The 22,431-nt window shown below is 50.9% G+C and overlaps 1 protein-coding gene across 3 annotated transcripts in view; it reads right to left on the reverse strand.

Annotated features, from left to right (window-relative positions):
- The window catches only part of lingo1a (leucine rich repeat and Ig domain containing 1a), a 981,364-nt gene that overhangs the window by 117,334 nt on the left and 841,599 nt on the right, over positions 1 to 22,431 (reverse strand). The window contains exon 2 of one of the 3 annotated variants that reach the window (XM_072492683.1): positions 20,628 to 20,762. The exons of the other annotated variants lie outside the window; for them this stretch is intronic. The gene's annotated coding sequence lies outside the window, so the exon portion shown is untranslated. The remainder of the gene's footprint in view (positions 1 to 20,627; positions 20,763 to 22,431) is intronic. 3 annotated transcript variants of the gene reach the window in all.

Consider the following 22,431-nt stretch of genomic DNA (forward strand, 5'->3'; position numbering starts at 1 on the left):
CAGTGTGGCAGCGTGGCAGCGTGACAGTGTGACAGTGTGGCAGTGTGGCAGCGTGGCAGCGTGACAGTGTGGCAGTGTGGCAGCGTGGCAGCGTGGCAGTGTGGCAGAGTGACAGTGTGACAGTGTGGCAGTGTGGCAGCGTGGCAGCGTGGCAGCGTGGCAGCGTGGCAGCGTGGCAGTGTGACAGTGTGACAGTGTGACAGTGTGGCAGCGTGGCAGCGTGGCAGTGTGACAGTGTGACAGTGTGGCAGCGTGGCAGCGTGGCAGCGTGGCAGTGCGACAGTGCGGCAGCGTGGCAGTGTGGCAGAGTGACAGTGTGACAGTGTGACAGTGTGGCAGTGTGGCAGTGTGGCAGTGTGACAGTGTGGCAGTGTGACAGTGTGACAGTGTGACAGCGTGGCAGTGTGGCAGTGTGGCAGCGTGGCAGCGTGACAGCGTGGCAGCGTGACAGCGCGACAGCGCGACAGCGTGGCAGCGTGACAGTGTGGCAGTGTGGCAGCGTGGCAGCGTGACAGCGTGGCAGTGTGACAGTGTGACAGTGTGGCAGTGTGGCAGTGTGACAGTGTGGCAGTGTGGCAGTGTGACAGTGTGGCAGTGTGACAGTGTGACAGTGTGGCAGTGTGACAGCGTGACAGTGTGGCAGTGTGGCAGTGTGACAGTGTGGCAGTGTGGCAGTGCGGCAGTGCGGCAGCGTGACAGCGTGGCAGTGTGGCAGTGTGGCAGTGTGGCAGTGTGGCAGTGTGACAGTGTGACAGTGTGGCAGTGTGACAGTGTGGCAGTGTGGCAGTGCGGCAGTGTGACAGTGTGGCAGCGTGACAGTGTGGCAGTGTGACAGTGTGGCAGTGTGGCAGTGCGGCAGTGCGGCAGTGTGGCAGTGTGGCAGCGTGACAGCGTGACAGCGTGACAGCGTGGCAGTGTGACAGTGTGGCAGTGTGGCAGTCTGACAGTGTGGCAGTGTGGCAGCGTGGCAGTGTGGCAGTGTGACAGTGTGGCAGTGTGGCAGCGTGGCAGTGTGGCAGTGTGGCAGTGTGGCAGTGTGGCAGTGTGACAGTGTGGCAGTGTGACAGTGTGGCAGTGTGGCAGTGCGGCAGGAAGCTGCTGATTAAGATTCTGCATGTTTAATGAGAGTTTCTGCAGGTTTGCCTCTCCGAGTGGAATTAATTCTGCTCCTTCTCTGTTTGTACATAATTGAGTGTTTTGTGTAGCACAGTCCCATCACATCAGAAGCTAATTTACTCACGGAAAAAAACACAACACAGATCAAGCTGTGAATGAATATTCCGCTATTGTTTGACTTTGCTGTGCCTGGCTTTTGATTCCGGTCCCTGACTAACAACAAGGGTTCAAACAGGCTTTCAATTCAATGTCCAATTCCTTCCAGTTCTCCTGAAGATTCTGTGAGCACTGGCCAGCTGGTCCCTCAGCCAAGACCTGTTAGCACTGGGCCCAAGGTTGTGCCTTGTGAAATATCCACTCACGTCGTTCCCCACACCAGGGAGCAGAGGGATGCAGGCCAATTGATCGTGTGCCTCGGGTAGACCAAGATTAACTGGACCTGCCTTCACTATTGCCCAGGTTCAAACTCGGGGTTAAAGCTGGGATCTTACTGCTCTGGGAGACGTCAGTAAGATGCTGAGCGCAGTTAGCTCGGGGAGGGAATGGTTAATTCAGAGATATGTTAAAATACACAGGAGACTTCACACAGAAACAAACCATTCAGCAAAGCCACTCACTGCCAGCATCGGCTCTTCTACTGAGCAAAGCATGTTTACCCATCCTTCTTGGGTCTCTTAATCCACCTCCCCCTCCCCCTAATTGGGCAGTTTTTACTTGGAACTACCACAAGCATGATGGGTAAATCCCCAGTGCTGAACCTTGCGCTGAACTATCTTCACACACAGATCGAAGACGTGTCTCGGTGTTTATCACAGAGACGGTCAGTCAGTGAAAATCTCCCCACTCACTGACACGTGCACCAAAGCAGAAACGTTATGTTAAAAATGAAGCTCCTATCTTGATCCCTCAAACTGATCGCCCCGTTGGAAGGCGAGAGTGCGTCACTCGCCGACTTTATCCGGTTTATGCCGGGTACACACGCAAAGGTTAAGGGAGCACCGTTGTCACCTTCTGCTGGCTGGAATCATGTATGTTCACATGTACCAGAGCTGACATTGAGACACACACACATACCGTACAGTCCCAGGCGGGAGCGAATTGTTCGTCTTTACACAATATGCAGAACCTGCCCCCCACACCTTGTCCAAATCTCCAGCCCCAATCGTTGACCCCATGCCCTATCCAACCCTTGAACATCCCCCCCCCCCCCCCCGAAACCCCCTGTAACAATATGGATATTGTATGGGAGATAAAGGGTTAACAATTTCATGTACATACTTCTTACCACCAGATGGTGATCAAGAGCAGTCACATATATATCATGTGAAGCCTGGGATTCTGGGAGAAGGTGTTTAGGTGTGAGAGAGATTAGGTGTGTATTTGAGAGTTCTGTAGTTAGAGATATAATATAGTTTATTTCAGCAATCTCGTACCCAGGAATACGTTCGAATCATGGGCTGGGTTCTCTGTTTTTGAGACGGTGTCCCCACGCCCTTGTAAAAACTGTTGCCTTTCATGCCAGAAAAACTGTCATGAAATAGCCACATGTTCAATGCCCTGCAGGGGGCGAGCAAGGTGCCGGCGTGAATCTAGCACCTTTAGCTGCAGATACGAGCCCCTGTACTTCCGAGTCAGAGGCCGTGCATGTGCACGGCTGCGGCCTCCAGCGACTGCGCTGTGCTCCATGGCGGGCTCAGCCCGCGGAGCTGGACCTCCCAAATGGTGCCCCGAAGCGGCCGCGCGCCCAACCTTGGCCAGCCGCCCAAAAATAGTCCGGTCCCATACGAGACCGCCCCCGACCATGGCGGCCGTGGGCTGAGTCCGCAGTCACCACGCGAGTATCCCGAACGGCAGGGCCACATTAGATCCACGCCGTCAGGACTTCGGCCGGTTGGGGGCGGAGAATAGCGGGGTTGGCCTCCAGCCACGGCCGCAGGTAGGGGATACGCGGCCCCGGTCCCGTGCGTGGAAATGGATTCCCTGCCCCTTCGTCAGACGCGATTTCAGTGTCGGTGTGCAGGGAATCCAGCCCCTTATTTAAGTAGTGTTAATAAATCAGCTTTGTTAATTGACTTTGTTTGATGTTCTTTGTTCAACGCTACGCATTCAAGACATCCAGACAAAGAAAACTGGGAACATCACACCCCACTCCGCCCAAAAATTCCTTTTCTGGAATTAAAGTGGGAGGGAGGGATCAATGCCTGCTCTGGATTGGCCGTTTCAGAATCACAACCCAAAAGACTGCTTTCAAGAAGACGGAAATGTCGGCACGAGGGCCAATCCCATCGCCCCCTCTGATAGAAAGGTCAATAGTTATTACAGTTACTACAAGTTTATTCGCTGCTTTGCAGCTCCCAGTGCACATGGGGTCTCTCACATCCACAACACAAAGAGGAGTTTGCTTTGATGGTCCCAGATATAAAAGGCCGAATTCAGATATGAACAGAAAGTGAAGATTAAGGGTTATTGCCGAGCACCCTGGGATCAGAACAGTCACCAAAGCAGAAGTCCATTCCTGTGCAAGTTGATTTTTCTTGAAAGTAAATTCTAAGGCTACTTTGAAGAGGAATGCATGTGTGTGTGTGAGCGTGCAGAGATCCTGTCAGATCTGCAGATGTACTGAATATGAAACATTAAAGAATCAGCTCTCTATACGTTAATGATGAAAGATAGCCAGACGCACAGAACATCCCCCTTGATAAAGAGTTCAAAGTTTATCCTCAATATTAATTCAATAAAGAAAATGAATTAAGATTTTATACGCAAAGACTCCAAACCACAGTCTACATCCTCGCTGTGTTTCAATCAAGACTCCCTTCACTTTGTCTTCTGATCATACATTCCTCGTGCTCAGGATCTCAAACCTGTGGAACTGCTCCCGCTTCTTCCCAAACTCACCAGCTTCTCGTTCAACCGCATCTTGTGCTGTCCGAGAACTGGCCCTTCCCCTGGTAACCCTGACCGTGGGCCGTTCCCCTGGTAACCCTGACCGTGGGCCCTTCCCCTGGTAACCCTGACCCTGGGCCGTTCCCCTGGTAACCCTGACCCTGGGCCGTTCCCCTGGTAACCCTGACCCTGGGCCGTTCCCCTGGTAACCCTGACCCTGGGCCGTTCCCCTGGTAACGCTGACCCTGGGCCCTTACCCTGGTAACCCTGACCGTGGGCCGTTCCCCTGGTAACCCTGACCCTGGGCCGTTCCCCTGGTAACCCTGACCCTGGGCCGTTCCCCTGGTAACCCTGACCCTGGGCCCTTACCCTGGTAACGCTGACCCTGGGCCCTTACCCTGGTAACCGTGACCCTGGGCCCTTACCCTGGAAACCCTGACCCTGGGCCATTCCCCTGGTAACCCTGACCCTGGGCCGTTCCCCTGGTAACCCTGACCCTGGGCCGTTCCCCTGGTAACCCTGACCCTGGGCCCTTCCCCTGGTAACCCTGACCCTGGGCCCTTACCCTGGTAACCCTGACCCTGGGCCGTTCCCCTGGTAACCCTGACCCTGGGCCGTTCCCCTGGTAACCCTGACCTTGGGCCCTTCCCCTGGTAACCCTGACCCTGGGCCGTTCCCCTGGTAACCCTGACCCTGGGCCGTTCCCCTGGTAACCCTGACCCTGGGCCGTTCCCCTGGTAACCCTGACCCTGGGCCCTTACCCTGGTAACGCTGACCCTGGGCCCTTACCCTGGTAACCGTGACCCTGGGCCCTTACCCTGGAAACCCTGACCCTGGGCCATTCCCCTGGTAACCCTGACCCTGGGCCGTTCCCCTGGTAACCCTGACCCTGGGCCGTTCCCCTGGTAACCCTGACCCTGGGCCCTTCCCCTGGTAACCCTGACCCTGGGCCCTTACCCTGGTAACCCTGACCCTGGGCCGTTCCCCTGGTAACCCTGACCCTGGGCCGTTCCCCTGGTAACCCTGACCTTGGGCCCTTCCCCTGGTAACCCTGACCCTGGGCCGTTCCCCTGGTAACCCTGACCCTGGGCCCTTACCCTGGTAACCCCCCCCCCCCACCCCCACCCTGGTCCCTCAGCCTTCCCCTGGTGTCCCTGCGCCCTGGGCCCTTCTCCTAATGACAGATCTCTGAAACACTGAGAGAAAGTGAATATTAAATTGGTGCAATGATGGAATGTAAAGTAGCATCAAGTTCTGATCGATTATTCCATTCAGTTTTGTACTTTCCCAATGTAATATCCCACACGGAATTACAAGGTGGGAATGTTCGTCTTCTCCATGTTCCTTGCGGAGTCCGAGCTCCCTCCTATGGGTGGGATATCTCAATGACCCAGTGTACAGAAGGTCAGTCAGTAAGAGACAGACGAGAGGGACTGGCTTGGTGTCTCCCGGGGGAGGGGGGGGGATGTACATTTTGTTTGTTCTTAATTTGCTCAGTGTGGACTGCCCGTGTCCTGATTAAACCGCGTTTTATATTGCTTTTCTGTCAGAGATTATTCAAAGTGTTTTTAGTAACTCTGTTCAAACATGAATTCGTAACATTCTTTGAAATCTCTCAATAAATGCGACACAATATCCGAATCAATAGCAACTCTTCTCTTTATATTTCTAACTGATATTCAGTCACTCAGCTGTCTGTACGGTTCAGCAGCTCCTTATTTCAATGTCGCATAAAAACATAAGAACTAGGAGCAGGAGTCGGCCATCTGGCCCCTCGAGCCTGCTCCACCATTCAATGAGATCATGGCTGATCTTTTGTGGACTCAGCTCCACTTTCCGGCCCGAACACCATAACCCTTAATCCCTTTATTCTTCAAAAAACTATCTATCTTTATCTTGAAAACATTTAATGAAGGAGCCTCTACTGCTTCACTGGGCAAGGAATTCCATAGATTCACAATCCTTTGGGTGAAGGAGTTCCTCCTAAACTCTGTCCTAAATCTACTTCCCCTAATTTTGATGCTATGCCCCCTAGTTCTGCTTTTACCCGCCAGTGGAAACAACCTGCCCCCATCTATCCAATCTATTCCCTTCATAATCTTATATGTTTCTATAAGATCTCCCCACATCCTTCTAAATTCCAACGAGCACAGTCCCAGTCTACTCAACCTCTCCTCGTAATCCAACCCCCTCAACTCTGGGATTAATCTAGTAAATCTAGTTGAGAGTAGTGAGGTCATGAGTAAGGTTTCAAGGTCGCAGGAGTGTACCGGCAGGCAGGAAGGTGGTTTGAAGTGTGTCTTCTTCAACGCCAGGAGCACCCGAAATAAGGTGGGTGAACTTGCGGCATAGGTTGGTACCTGGGACTTCGATGTTGTGGCCATTTCGGAGACATGGATGTAGCAGGGACAGGAATGGTTGTTGCAGGTTCCAGGGTTTAGATGTTTCAGTAAGCTCAGGGAAGGTGGTAAAAGAGGGGGAGGTGTGGCATTGTTAGTCAAGGACAGTATTACAGTGGCAGAAAGGACGTTTGATGAGGAGTCAAAGAGATCTAGGAGTACAGGTCCACAGATCACTGAAAGGGGCTACACAGGTGGAGAAGGTAGTCAAGAAGGCATACGGCATGCTTGCCTTCATTGGCCGGGGCATTGAGTATAAGAATTGGCAAGTCATGTTGCAGCTGTATAGAACCTTAGTTAGGCCACACTTGGAGTATAGTGTTCAATTCTGGTCGCCACACTACCAGAAGGATGTGGAGGCTTTAGAGAGGGTGCAGAAGAGATTTACCAGAATGTTGCCTGGTATGGAGGGCATTAGCTATGAGGAGCGATTGAATAAACTCGGTTTGTTCTCACTGGAACGAAGGAGGTTGAGGGGCGACCTGATAGAGGTATACAAAATTATGAGGGGCATAGACAGAGTGGATAGTCAGAGGCTTTTCCCCAGGGTAGAGGGGTCAATTACTAGGGGGCATAGGTTTAAGGTGAGAGGGGCAAAGTTTAGAGTAGATGTACGAGGCAAGTTTTTTACGCAGAGGGTAGTGGGTGCCTGGAACTCACTACCGGAGGAGGTAGTGGAGGCAGGGACGATAGGGACATTTAAGGGGCATCTTGACAAATATATGAATAGGATGGGAATAGAAGGATACGGACCCAAGAAGTGTAGAAGATTGTAGTTTAGTCGGGCAGTATGGTCGGCACGGGCTTGGAGGGCCGAAGGGCCTGTTCCTGTGCTGTACATTTCTTTGTTCTTTGTTCTTTGTTCTTTGTTGACTCGTCTACTGAGGTAGTATGGGCTGAGGTTAGAAACAGGAAAGGAGAGGTCACCCTGTTGGGAATTTTCTATAGGCCTCTGAAAAGTTCCAGAGATGTAGAGGAAAGGATTGCAAAGATGATTCTGGATAGGAGCGAAAGTAACAGGGTAGTTGTTATGGGGGACTTTAACTTTCCAAATATTGACTGGAAACGTTATAATTCGAGTACTTTAGATGGGTCAGTTTTTGTCCAATGTGTGCAGGAGGGTTTCCTGACACAGTATGTAGATAGGCCAACGAGAGGCGAGGCCATATTGGATTTGGTACTGGGTAATGAATCAGGCCAGGTGTTGGATTTGGAGGTAGGTGAGTACTTTGGTGATAGTTTATTTTAGCAATGGAAAGGGATAGGTATATACCGCAGGGCAAGAGTTATATCTGGGGGAAAGGCAATTATGATGCGATGAGGCAAGACTTAGGATGCATCAGATGGAGAGGAAAACTGCAGGGGATGGGCACAACTGAAATGTGGAGCTTGTTCCAGGAACAGCTACTGCGTGTCCTTGATAAGTATGTACCTGTCAGGCAGGGAGGAAGTGGTCGAGCGAGGGAACCGTGGTTTACTAAAGTAGTTGAATCACTTGTCAAGAGGAAGAAAGAGCTTATGTAAAGATGAGACGTGAAGGTTCAGTTAGGACGCTCGAGAGTTACAAGTTAGCCAGGAAGGACCTAAAGAGAGAGCTAAGAAGAGCCAGGAGGGGACATGAGAAGTCTTTGGCAGGTAGGATCAATGGTAACCCTAAAGCTTTCTATAGATATGTCAGGAATAAAAGAATGACTCGGGTAAGAGTAGGGCCAGTCAAGGACAGTCATGGGAAGTTGTGCATGGGGTCCGAGGAGATAGGAGAGGTGCTGAATGAATATTTTTCGCAGTATTCACACAGGAAAAGGACAATGTTGTCGAGGAGAATACTGAGATTCAGGCTACTAGACTAGAAGGGCTTGAGGTTCATAAGGAGGAGGTGTTAGCAATTCTGGAAAGTGTGAAAATAGATAAGTCCCCTGGGCCGGATGGGATTTATCCTAGGAGTCTCTGGGAAGCTAGGGAGGAGATTGCTGAGCCTTTGGCTTTGATCTTTAAGTCATCTTTGTCTACAGGAATAGTGCCAGAAGACTGGAGGATTGCAAATGTTGTCCCCTTGTTCAAAAAGGGGAGTAGAGACAACCCAGGTAACTATAGACCAGTGAGCCTTACTTCTGTTGTGGGCAAAGTCTTGGAGGATTATAAGAGATAGGATTTATAATCATCTAGAAAGGAATAATTTGATTAGGGATAGTCAACACGGTTTTGTGAAGGGTAGGTTGTACCTCACAAACCTTATTGAGTTCTTTGAGAAGGTGACCAAACAGGTGGACGAGGGTAAAGCAGTTGATGTTGTGTATATGGATTTCAGTAAAGCATTTGACAAGGTTCCCCATGGTAGGCTATTGCAGAAAATACGGAGGCATGGGATTCAGGGTGATTTAGTGGTTTGGATCAGAGATTGTCTAGCTGTAAGAAGACAGAGGGTGCTGGTTGATGGGAAATGTTCAGCCTGGAGTTCAGTTACTAGTGGTGTACCACAAGGATCTATTTGGGGCCACTGCTGTTTGTTATTTTTATAAATGACCTGGAGGTGGACGTAGAAGGTTGGGTGAGTAAATTTACAGATGACACTAAAGTCGGTGGAGTTGTGGACAGTGCGGAAGGATGTCACAAGTTACAGAGGGACATAGATAAGCTGCAGCGCTGGGCTGAGAGGTGGCAAATGGAATTTAATGCAGAAAAGTGTGAGGTGATTTACTTTGGAAGGAGTAACAGGAAGACAGAGTACTGGTAGTGTGGATGAGCAGAGAGATGTCGATGTACATAGATCCCTGAAAGTTGCCACCCAGGTTGAGAGGGTTGTTAAGAAGGCGTACGGTGTGTTAGCTTTTATTGGTAGAGGGATTAAGTTTCGGAGCCATGAGGTCATGTTGCAGCTGTACAAAACTCTGGTGCGGCCGCATTTGGAGTATTGCGTGCAATTCTGGTTGCCGCATTATAGGAAGGATGTGGAAGCATTGGAAAGGGTGCAGAGGAGATTTACCAGAATGTTGCCTGGTATGGAGGGAAGATCTTATGAGGAAGGCTGAGGGACTTGAGGCTGTTTTTGTTAGAGAGAAGAAGGTTAAGAGGTGACTTAATTGAGGCATACAAGATGATCAGAGGATTGGATAGGGTGGACAGTGAGAGCCTTTTTCCTCGGATGGTGATGCCTAGCACGAGGGGACATAGCTTTAAATTCAGGGGAGATAGATATAGGACAGATGTCAGAGGTAGGTTCTTTACTCAGAGAGTAGTAAGGACGTGGAATGCCCTGCCTGCAACAGTAGTGGACTCGCCAACATTAAGGGCATTCAAATGGTCATTGGATAAACATATGGACGATAAGGGAATAGTGTAGATGGGCTTTAGAGTGGTTTCACAGGTCGGCGCAACATCGAGGGCCGAAGGGCCTGTACTGCGCTGTAATGTTCAATTGTCTATTCAATTTCCTCTGCACACCCTCCAGTGCCAGTACGTCCTTTCTCAGGTAAGGAGACCAAAACTGAACACAATACTCCAGGTGTGGCCTCACTAACACCGTATACAGTTGCAGCATAACCTCCCTAGTCTTAAACTCCATCCCTCTGGCAATGAAGGACAAAACTCCATTTGCCTTCTTAATCACCTGTTGCACCTGTAAACCAACTTTCTGCGACTCATGCACTAGCACACCCAGGTCTCTCTGCACAGCAGCATGTTTTAATATTTTATCATTTAAATAATAATCCCTTTTGCTGTTATTCCTACCAAAATGGATAACCTCACATTTGTCAACATTGTATTCCATCTGCCAGACCCTAGCCCATTCACTTAGCCTATCCAAATCCCTCTGCAGACTTCCAGTATCCTCTGCACTTTTTGCTTTACCATTTATCTTAGTGTCGTCTGCAAACTTGGACACATTGCCCTTGGTCCCCAACTCCAAATCATCTATGTAAATTGTGAACAGTTGTGGGCCCAACACTGATCCCTGAGGGACACCACTAGCTACTGATTGCCAACCAGAGAAACACCCATTAATCCCCGCTCTTTGCTTTCTATTACTTAACCAATCCTCTATCCATGCTCCTACTTTCCCCTTAATGCCATGCATCTTTATCTTATGCAGCAGTCATTGAAACGGTCATTGCCTGGCACTTGTGTGGCACGAATGTAACTTGCCACTTGTCAGCCCTAGCCTGGAATATCGTTCGGGGTCTCGCTGCATTTGGACACGGACTGCTTCATGATCTGAGTAGTGAATAATACTGAACATTGTTCAGTCATCAGCGAACACCTCCACTTCTGGCCATATGATGGAAGGACGGTCATTGATGAAGCAACTGAAGATGATATGCGTCTATGTTGTGAGTGTGTTGTCTATTTATCTCGCGTGGCTAAATATGTGTTTGTGTTTGTTGGACGAATCCCATGTTTAGCTCAGAGTCAGATTTATTCTGGGGCTTTTTGTTTTTGGTTAGTGCATTCCAGACAGTCAACACAGATTAGAGTTACTTACATAAACGTCCCCTACCTAACATTCACATCTCAGTCTGTATCTATTATTTCTATTAGCCGTACAAAGTCCTCCCAGTTTGCGAGCAGAAGCCCCATCTCTGTCCTTGTGCCTCATGTGAAGATAACACCACACAGAACATTAAACATGTTGGCAAAGTGACCCCTGCCTAATGACTGATGGCCCAAGTGCAGAGAGTTCAGGGCTGGACATGGTAACACTGAGGGAAATAGCATTGGACGCAGCATGCCTTCGGAGGAGAATGAAAGATTAATGGCTTGTGTTTCGCTCAACCAAAGTCCTTTGGGTCCTGAAATATTAATGACAATTAATATGTGGAGAGGCAGGAGAGAGGGTAATTTTCAATGACAGTGGATCCAGCCCTGTCAACAGCAGTGACCAAATAAGTTATTAAAAATACCAGAATATTCGACAAAATGGATTTTGGTATAAAGAGCGATTAGAGAGCAACTTGTCTCCAGGGACACAGTAACTGCTGTGCAACTGCAACGCCTGCAGTTACTTTACAGGAGACACATGTAACCATGCGGATCAGAGCAGAGACAGCCAAGCTGGTCATGATGCAGATTTCAGGAACAAGAGTTGGCACCAACATCTACTGCTTCCCACTTTAACGCTCAGTTAAAAAACGAAAGACCAAGCTTCCATTTCCTCAGCACCGACCACATCCTTACGACATGTCGCTGCCACACCGGACACTGGGCTTCTGAAGCAACTGTTCCAACTCCAAACTCACAGCAAGGGTGTGGTATTATAGGTATTACGGTACCTGATAGGCTAAAGCACCATTGGTGGAAACTGTATGCTTTCTATTGGTTAGAATGTATGATAGCTCCGCTAGGCGGGGTATAAGAACCTGTGCCGCCCCAGCAGCCTTCATTCTGTACCTGAGCTGCTGGGGCAAACATCTAGCTTATTAAAGGCTTCAGTTGGACTACAACCTCGCTTTAGTGGTCACTGATCGCGCATCAATTTAATAAGCTAGTTTTTTTAAGAAGAAAGGATGGAGCTCCGAATCAAGCCGGTGTGTCTGCAACTTAGCCCCCACGCGGCGAACTCAGCGGCAATCTTTAACCACTGGCTGGCATGCTTTAAAGGGTATCTCAAGACGTCCGAAAACGCACCCACTGGAGAGCAGAAACTGCACGTCCTGCACTCAAGGGTGAACCCGGAGATTTACACCCTCATCGAGGAAGCGGAAGGCTTCGATGCAGCAATAGAGCTGCTAAAAGGACATTATATTCACCCGGAAAACCAGGTCTACGCCCGGCACCTGCTTGCAACAAGGCGACAAACCCCTGGGGAATCGCTGGAGGAATTCTACCGTGCACTTCTTGTGTTCGAAGAAGCTGCGGCTGCCCACAGGTTTCGGCGAGCGAACACACGGAACTCTTAGTCCGGGACGCTTTCGTGGCAGGTATGCTATCTTCACAAATCCGCCAGCGTCTGTTAGAAAAGGACACCCTGGGTCTCAGGGAGGCATGGGCCCTTGCAGGCTCCCTGGACGTGGCCTCCAGGGAGCCCCCTGGGCAGCGTGGAACCCCTCCGCGGCCGACCTCGCTACTTCCCCCATTCCCTCACAGGCCTGCGCTGCAAGGCAGCCTGGCAACTCCGGGAGCCCCGCTGCTACTTTTGCGGGCAGGCCAAGCACCCCCACCAGCGCTGCCCGGCCCACGCATCCACCTGCAAGGGATGCGGCAAAAAGGGCCATTCTGTGGGGTATGTCAGGCCCGTGCGGTTGCCGCGGTTTCCGGCGGCGAATGCGAACCGCCACCACAAACCTCTCCACGGGCCCCGTGCGGCCAGCGGTCACCGCCACCTTGTTCCGCGGACGCCACGTTGGAGGGATGACCGCCGCCATCTTGTGCACCCCCAGCCATGTGCGACCAATGGGAGACGCCATCTTGGATGAACCCCCAGGACCCCAGCTCGGCTGACCATGCACTGCCCGAAGAGAACTCTCAACTGCTGCGATTAGCCTCGGTGACTCTGGATCAGTCCCGGCCTCCAACACTCAACCGCTATGACGACCATATTCATCAACGGGCACGAGACGTCCTGCCTAATGGACTCTGGGAGCACGGAGAGTTTCATTCACCCCGACACGATAAGGCGCTGTTCTCTCCTCATCCACCCCATTAATCAAAAAATCTCCCTGGCTTCCGGTTCCCACCCAGTGGAGATAAAGGGGTTTTGTGTAGCAAACCTCACAGTTCAGGGAAGGGAGTTCAAGAATTTCCGTCTCTACGTCCTTCCCCACCTCTGCGCAGCTACACGCCTGGGTTTAGGCGTCCAGTGTAACCTTCAAAGTCTGGCCTTCCAATTCGGCGGCCCTATACCCCCCCTTACTGTCTGCGGCCTCGCGACCCTCAAGGTCGACCCTCCTTCCATGTTTGCGAACCTCACCCCGGATTGCAAACCCGTCGCCACCAGGAGCAGACGCTACAGTGCCCAGGACCGGAGCTTTATTAGGTCAGAGGTCCAAAGGCTACTGAGGGAAGGGGTCATTGAAGCCAGTAACAGCCCCTGGAGAGCTCAAGTAGTGGTGGTAAGGACCGGGGAGAAGCATAGGATGGTCATCGACTACAGTCAGACCATCAACAGGTTTACGCAGCTGGACGCGCACCCTCTCCCCCGCATATCCGACCTGGTTAACAGGATCGCACATTACAAAGTCTTCTCCACGGTGGATCTTAAGTCCGCCTACCACCAGCTCCCCATCCGCACTAGTGACCGCAAATACACTGCCTTCGAGGCAGATGGGCGGCTCTATCACTTCTTAAGGGTTCCCTTCGGTGTCACCAACGGGGTCTCGGTCTTCCAGCGTGAGATGGACCGAATGGTTGACTGGTACGGTTTACGGGCAACATTCCCGTATCTCGATAATGTCGCCATCTGCGACCACGACCAGCAGGACCACGACACCAACCACCAAAAATTCCCCCAGACTGCAAAAATCCTTAACTTTATATACAAATAGGATAAATGCGTGTTTAGCACCGACCGCCTAGCCATCCTCGGCTACGTAGTGCGAAATGGAGCTATAGGCCCCGACCCTGAACGCATGAAGTTCCTCATGGAGTTCCCCCTCCCTCACTGCTCCAAGGCCCTGAAACGTTGCCTAGGGTTTTTCAGTTACTATGCCCAGTGGGTCCCCAACTACGCGGACAAGGCCCGTCCGCTGATCCAATCCACAGTTTTTCCCCTGTCGATAGAGGCCCGCCAGGCCTTCAACCGCATCAAAGCAGACATTGTAAAGGCCACGATGCACGCCATCGACGAGTCCCTCCCTTTCCAGGTCGACAGCGATGTGTCCGATGTAGCTCTGGCGGCCACCCTCAACCAAGCGGGCAGACCCGTGGCCTTCTTCTCCCGTACCCTCCATGCTTCCGAAATCCGCCACTTCTCAGTCGAAAAGGAGGCCCAAGCCATAGTAGAAGCTGTGCGACATTGGAGGCATTACCTGGCCGGCAGGAGATTCACTCTCCTCACTGACCAACGGTCGGTTGCTTTCGTGTTTGATAATGCACAGCGGGGCAAAATTAAAAACGACAAGATCTTGCGGTGGAGGATCGAACTCTCCACCTACAACTATGAGATCTTGTATCGTCCCAGGAAGCGAAACGAGCCTCCTGATGCCCTATCCCGTGGCACATGTGCCACCGCACAAGTGGACCGCCTCAGAGCCCTCCACGAGGACCTCTGCCACCCGGGGGTCACTCGCCACTCACTTTTTCCATTTTGTCAAGACCCGCAACCTGCCGTACTCCATCGAGGAGGTCAGGACAGCCACCAGGGACTGCCAAATCTGCGCGGAGTGCAAACCGCACTTCTACCGGCCAGAGAAAGCGCACCTGATAAACGCTTCCCGTCCCTTTGAACACCTCAGCATGGACTTCAAAGGCTCCCTCCCCTCCACCGACCACAACACGTACTTCCTGAACGTGATTGACGAGTACTCCCGGTTCCCATTCGCCATCCCCTGCCCCGACATGACCGCAACCACCATCATCAAGGCCCTCCATAGCATCTTTGCACTGTTCGGGTTCCCCGCTTACATACACAATGACAGGGGTCCTCCTTTATGAGCGACGAACTGCGTCAGTTCCTGCTCAGCAAGGGCATCGCCTCGAGCAGGACGACCAGTTACAAACCCCGGGGTAACTGACAGAGAGAGAGGGAGAATGGAACGGTCTGGAAGACCGTCCTACTGGCCCTATGGTCCAGGAACCTCCCAGTCTCTCACTGGCAAGAAGTCCTCCCGGATGCTCTCCACTCCATCCGGTCACTGCTTTGTACGACCACCAGTCAGACACCTCACAAACGTCTCCTTGTCTTCCCTAGGAAGTCCTCCTCTGGGACCTCGCTCCCGACCTGGCTGGCAGCACCCGGGCCCTTCCTGCTCCGAAAACACGTGCGGGCGCACAAGTCGGACCCGTTGGTCGAGAGGGTCCATCTGCTCCATGCTAACCCCCAGTACGTGGCGTACCCTGACGGCCGACATGATACGGTCTCCCTCCGGGACCTGGCGCCCGCCGGATCCCCACGCAGATCACAGCCACCAGTCCCACCCTCCCCTCCACCGCAGCACCTTACAGGAGGATCGGTCCTTCCGCCGGCCCCGTCTAGGGCCCCCCCCCGCCCACCGACGCCCCCCCACAGGCGCTCCCTTCCCAGGTCAACCGTTTTCCCCACCAGCGCCGTCTAGGGGTGCCGAAGCTGCCATGGAGACGGAAGCCACGCTCCCGGAGTCACAGACGCCCGAGCCTCCACCAAAGTCACCACCGAAGCTCCGACGATCACAGAGGACGACCAGGGCCCCCGATCGACTGATTGCTTCATTTTAATTGTAAACTGTAAATATAAACCATCAAATGTACAAAGCTATCAGGATTGTAAATAGTTACTAAACACTGTACGGAGGTATTACGGTACCTCCATAACTAATTCTACCACGTTGCCATGTTTTGTAGTTTCAGGCCACCACCCCCGCCGGACTCTTTTTTAACAGGGGGTGAATGTGGTATTATAGGTATTACGGTACCTGATAGGCTAAAGCACCATTGGTGGAAACTGTATGCTTTTTATTGGTTAGAATATATGATAGCTCCGCCCTGCTAGGCAGGGTATAAGAACCCGTGCTGCCCAAGCAGCCCTCATTCTGTACCTGAGCTGCTGGGGGAAATATCTAGCTTATTAAAGCCTTCAGTTGGACTACAACCTCGCTTTAGTGGGCATTGATCGTGCATCAAAGGGGTTCCCAGGACCACAGTGGAAATGTTTCAGGGAGGTTCTGGAAGCTATCTTGAAAAGGTCAAATGACCCCACCCATCCACGAGAGATCCTGGCTTGTGATCAACCACGATGGAGGAGGTTTATTCAGGAAGGCACCAAACACCAACAAGAGAGTTTGTCGGGAATGTGCAGAGGTGAAGGCTTGCCGTCCACACCACCAAACAGCCCATCTACCCAGCCCTACACGCACCACCTACCCTGCATGTGACCCAGTCAGCAGATCACACGTTACAGAGCCCATCAAACCAGAGTGGCAGAAAGTCATCCTCAATCCTTTCTGTATTATTTTCAATGCTGACTACTTCAAAGTCACTCAAGTGTGAGGAGAGATGAATAGAAAGCAATTAACTCTGTTTGAAATGGTCCAGGAGCTGTCAATCAAAGTTTGATGTTTATAAACATTGTGGGACATTCAACAGCTGACCACTTCAAAGTTACTCAAGTGTGAAGGGAGATGAATGGCACAATGCTGACAGCTGGGTGTGTGGAATAAGTCACTCACAGCCCAGTAAAATCAATTACACAAATAAATGGGTGAAAGGCTTGCAGATCAAAGATCTGAGGGGGTTTAAACCCAGCTGACTGGTTTTCTCTTTCCAGGAATTGACAGGCGCTGCTTCCTCTGCCTGAGTCAGCAGATATCATAGAATCATAGAATTTACAGTGCAGAAGGAGGCCATGGAGGCCACTACTGCTTCACAGCACTAGGGGCTGGTTTAGCACACTGGGCTAAATAGCTGGCTTTGAAAGCAGACCAAGGCAGGCCAGCAGCACGGTTCAATTCCCGTACCAGCCTCCCCGAACAGGTACTGGAATGTGGCGACTAGGGGCTTTACACAGTAACTTCATTTGAAGCCTACTTGTGACAATAAGCGATTTTTATTTCATTTCATTCCAGAAGCTATTAAGTTTGCTCACAAGTCTGTTATGTAGCACTCTAACTAATGCCTTTCGGAAGCCCAGGTCCACCACATCAACAGCATTGTCCTCATCCACCCTCTCTGTCGCCTCTTCAGAAAACTCCAGCAAGTTAGTCAAACATGATTTTCCCTGAAGAAATCCTTGCTGGCTCGCTTTAATTGACCCACGTTTGCCTGGTTGACTATTAATTTGTCCCAATTGCTAGAATGTGCCCATCACCGAAGTTAACCTGACTGTCCTGCTATTTCTGGGCTTATCCTCAGCCCTTTTTGAACAAGAGTGTAACATTTGCATTTCCCCAGTCCTGTGGCACCACCCCAGAGTCCAGTGAAGACTGAAAGATTATCGCCAGGAGCTCTGCAATTTTGATTCTTACTATCCTCTGTATCCTCGGATGTACCTCACCCAGTCCTGCTGCTTTACATCTTTAAACACAGACGGCCTATAAAAAATCTCCTTCTTCTCGCTTTTCAACCCTTCTAGTGTCTGAATGACCTCCTCTTTCACCATGATCTGGGCAGCATCTTTCCTTTGGTAAAGACAGATGCAAATTATTCATTTCATATCTCAGCCCTGCCTCCATGTGTAAATCCCCTTTTTTGTCCCCAATAGGCCCAACTCCTTTTACAATTTCTAAGTCTGATTTCCTTCTCGGTTAAGCTGCCAATCTCATCTCATGTTCTCTCTTTGCCTCTGTTATTTGCATTTTCATTCCCCCTCGGAATCTCTGTATATTTAGCCTGGTTGTTGGTTGTAATATCTGACAGAGTTTATGTGGGAGAGGCAGGGGACTCCAGGTTGTCTGCAATTCTTGGGTTAATTCCACATTCCGTGGGAATATGGGCCAGAGACACCATCTTCCCCGTTCAGTGAACCATACTCCCTTGGGATGTATACCCCGATGTTCCTCTTGATGTGGGCAGCACGGTGGCACAGTGGGTAGCACTACTGCCTCACAGCACCAGGGGCCTGGGTTCGATTCCCGGCTTGGGTCACTGTCTGTGCGGAGTCTGCACGTTCTCCCCGCGTCGGCGTGGGTTTCCTCCGGGTGCTCCGGTTTCCTCCCACAGTCCAATGATGTGCAGGTTAGGTGGATTGGCCATGATAAATTGCCCCTTAGTTTCTAAAAAGGTTAGGTGGGGGTTACTGGGCTACGGGATAGGGTGGAGATGTGGGCTTAAATAGAGTGCTCTTTCCAAGGGCCAATGCAGACTCAATGGGCCAAATGGCCTCCTTCTGCACTGTAAATTCTATGAAATTCTATGAAATGAATGACTCTGATATATTGAGAAAATATCAGGTTAAAGTTTTTAGAAGCTTGGAACGTCCTTGAGTAGCTCCATTCTCTTTTTCCTTTGAGCCATTTTGGCTTTCCAAGTTCCAGACCATGCTCGAGAATGAATCTTAGACTGCTTTCCTGTTCTCGATACCTGCGTAAATTCAGTGTGCACAGGGATCGATCAAGCAGTACTTCACATTGTTTGAACAACTGTGGTCATTCTTGAGCAGGGAGCGGAATGTCACCAACTGGGGCCTGGAGTCAGGCTTCATCTACTTTAGAAATTTATTATTAAGTAAAGAAGCAACCAAATACCTGTATAGCAAACTTAGTCTGGCAATGTTTTCATTTTAAAATTCACTCATTTTCAAATCTCTCTATGGCCTTGTCCCATCCAACCTCTGAAATCCCTGTAACCTCTATAATCTTTGTAACCTCTGTGACCTCTATAATCTTTGTAATCTCTGTAAACCTCTGTAACCTCTGCAATCTCTGTAATCTCTGTAACCTCTGCAATCTCTGTAACCTCTGCAATCTCTGTAACCTCTGTAATCTCTGTAACCTCTGCAATCTCTGTAACCTCTGGAATCTCTGTAACCTCTGTAATCTCCGCAACCTCTGCGATCTCTGTAACCTCTGGAATCTCTGTAAACTCTGTAATCTCTGCAATCTCTGTAACCTCTGTAACCTCTGTAATCTCTGTAACCTCTGTAACCTCTGTAATCTCTGTAACCTCTGCAATCTCTGTAACCTCTGCAATCTCTGTAACCTCTGTAATCTCCGCAACCTCTGCAATCTCTGTAACCTCTGTAATCTCTGTAACCTCTGTAACCTCTGCAATCTCTGTAACCTCTGTAACCTCTGCAATCTCTGTAACCTCTGTAATCTCTGTAATCTCTGTAACCTCTGTAATCTCTGTAACCTCTGTAATCTCTGTAACCTCTGCAATCTCTGTAACCTCTGTAATCTCTGTAATCTCTGTAACCTCTGTAATCTCTGTAACCTCTGTAATCTCTGTAACCTCTGTAACCGCTCATTCAAATGAGCTTAAACTTCACCACACAAGAATGTCTTTCCGTGAGAAAGGGAAGGCAAAATTCATTTCCCACAATTTCCACGGGCAGTTCTCAGACGTGCACAGCACAGAGAGGCAGACAATGGACCCACTGTCAGACGGAGATAACTTTGTACCAAAAATTGTTGCATTATATTTTCAGATGGAAAAAGCATTGTTCGGTAATCTGCTCCGAAAGCAGCAGCGCTCACTACCGAGTCAGGGGCGGGACAAATCCCACTACTACACTGCTTACATTTCCAATGTGCTGACCTTTGATCTGTTTAATGTAATGGGAAGCTCACTCACAGAATATTGTGAGTGTAATTTAAATGCTCAACACCTTTGGCTCCCGTGGTGTTTATCTGAAGCAGGGGAATTATTGTCACTTTAGCAAGTGGTTGTAGCACCGTCACAAAGGCTTGTTCATCGTCCATGAAACCTTTGTGGAAACCCCAAGTGAGGTGATGCGCTGGGTGATTGAAATATCGCGGGAACGTTGGGGTAAGAACGGGAAGAGGGAGCACCATCAACACTGTACACAGCGAGAATAATTACATCTGGGCAGCATACACTGACGCCCTTCAAATATCAGACGCAGGGAGGTGACCAATCCCTGGTCACAAAGCAAGTCGATAAAGTGTGACATTATGATAAATGTACAGAACTGTAAGGATTAATGTTATGTCCAAATCAACCATTAGAGGGAGCTAGATGCAGAACTATATAAGGCATCAATGGGTGAGAGATTGAGGAGAAAGCTAGAAGACAGACTGTAGGAAAGACAGTGTGAGTGAGAGCAGATCATAGTTATTGTAATAGTGTAGAGACTAGTAGTAGATGAGTGTAGATTGTAAGTTTATTATCAACTGTGTATTATATAGGAGTAAGTGTTGAATCCAATTTAGTGTTCATAAATCTATAGCTTTGTTCAATATAAATGCTATTTGTGGTCTTTCTGAACACTACACCAACCACCCTCGGGTTAGAACCACAAAGAACACCACATCAAGAACGTGTTTAAAATGTAAAAAGTGGACAAGTGAGGGGCTTAGGAAGAGTCTGTGTGAGGGCTGGACAGGCATCACTCTGATGTGAACGGGATTGACTGGGAAAAGGTCATATCCGTCGAAATTCGATATAATGTAAGAAAATAGATGGCAATTGGCCCATGAATACCTTGTGCACTGAATGAGGTGCGGTGGGGTAGAGGCAGACCATTAACGCCAAGTCGTCCCCGCCACACGAGGCTCCTCCTCACCCATCTCCCCTATCTTCAGGGTTCCTTGGATTTCTGAGGAGGAATCTTTGGAACTGCAACGGAAATATCAGAGTTATAGCTGACGAAACATTTGCCCCTCCAATCCTGGGGGGGGGGGGGGGGGGGGGGTATGCAAGTGGTGTGGGGCATCCTCATCCGGCGAAAGATAGAAATTAGACTGAAACGATGCAGAGACATATTGCATAGACCTAAACAAATTAGTGTGGGAATCACATCCTGGATCAAATATTTCGGATGGGAATGACTGGAGCAAAGGAGGGGGAGAAACAGATTGAGCATGTTCTATAAAATATGGAGTGTGGATTGACAGGAACACGGTGCCCTCTGACAGTGACAAAATACCCGGTCCCCATCCACACAAACTACAAAGAACATTTCTTTCCAGAGCGGGGTATCAGATCCTCCCCCCACCCCCCCTGCCCCCCAAGGGCAGTCTCGCACTGGACAAATGTTCAAAGGAAATAGTCAGGGCGTCAGCACTCGCGATCTTCAAACCCATCTTTGGGTTATTTCCATTCCCAAGCCTGGTTTACCGACTCCACCCAGAGAAATGTTGCTGTAAAACGGACATTGGTCTGAGATGTCGACAAGAGCTGGAAGCGGAAACAGGAGCCTCTCAGCCTTTCAGCTTCCTCTTCCCATCTCATGTACTCGCCGAGTTCGCGCCCCCACTTCTGAAAACACCCCGGGCGGGATCGTGTGATCCTGAGGCTAACTGTTGGCGCGGTCGGAAATGCCATCGCATTTCTCGACGGCATCAACATGGCCTCAGGACTCAGGATCAGCAGTTCTGCCCCTAGAGGGGGCCAGCATAGCACTGGAGTGGCCCACACCGCACCAGCTACTGATCCTGGCGTGAACAGGGCGCCGCGGGGTCCGCACATTGCACAGCGGCTCCCTCCTCCGCGGGGTCCGCGCAGGCGCAGCGGCTCTCTCCTCCGCGGGGTCCGCGCAGGCGCAGCGGCTCTCTCCTCCGCGGGGTCCGCACATTGCACAGCGGCTCTCTCCTCCGCGGGGTCCGCACATTGCACAGCGGCTCTCTCCTCCGCGGGGTCCGCGCAGGCGCAGCGGCTCTCTCCTCCGCGCCGGCCCCGACGCAACATGGCGCAGGGCTACAGGGGCCGATGCGGACGAAAGGAGGCCCCCAGCCAGAGAGGCCGGCCCGCTGATTGGTGGGCCCCGATCGCGGGCCAGGCCACATCGGAGGCCCCCCTCCTCCCCACCCACAGGCCGCCCCCGGACCCTTCCACGCCGAGGTCCCGCTGGCTGAGAGCAGGTGTGAACGGCGCTGGCGGGACCCGTTTTTTTTTACGACGGCCGCTCGGCCCATCCTGGGCCGAGAATCTCTGCGGAGAATCGCGCGCTGGTGTCGGGGAGGCGTGGCGCCATTCACGCCGGTCTCGGGGATTCTCTGGCCCGGCCCCGGGCTGAGAAAATCCCGCCCCCCAACTTTATTGCCCCAACCGCATTGTGTGGGTTACGGATCTCACCGTCCCTCAGTAACTAAGATGTCTCACAGTGCTCCTTACAGCCACTGAGGTGCTTTTTGAAGGGCAGTCCCTGTTGTAGGAAACGCAGCAGCCAATTTTCACACAGCAAGATCCCACACACAGCAATGTGCGAGCGGTCAGATCACCTGTGTGTGTGATGGTGATTGAGGGACAGGTCAGGAGAGTGGGGAGTACTCTCCTCCTCTTCTTC

Source organism: Scyliorhinus torazame, chromosome 30, assembly GCF_047496885.1.
Source record: "Scyliorhinus torazame isolate Kashiwa2021f chromosome 30, sScyTor2.1, whole genome shotgun sequence".
Classification (NCBI taxonomy): domain Eukaryota; kingdom Metazoa; phylum Chordata; class Chondrichthyes; order Carcharhiniformes; family Scyliorhinidae; genus Scyliorhinus; species Scyliorhinus torazame.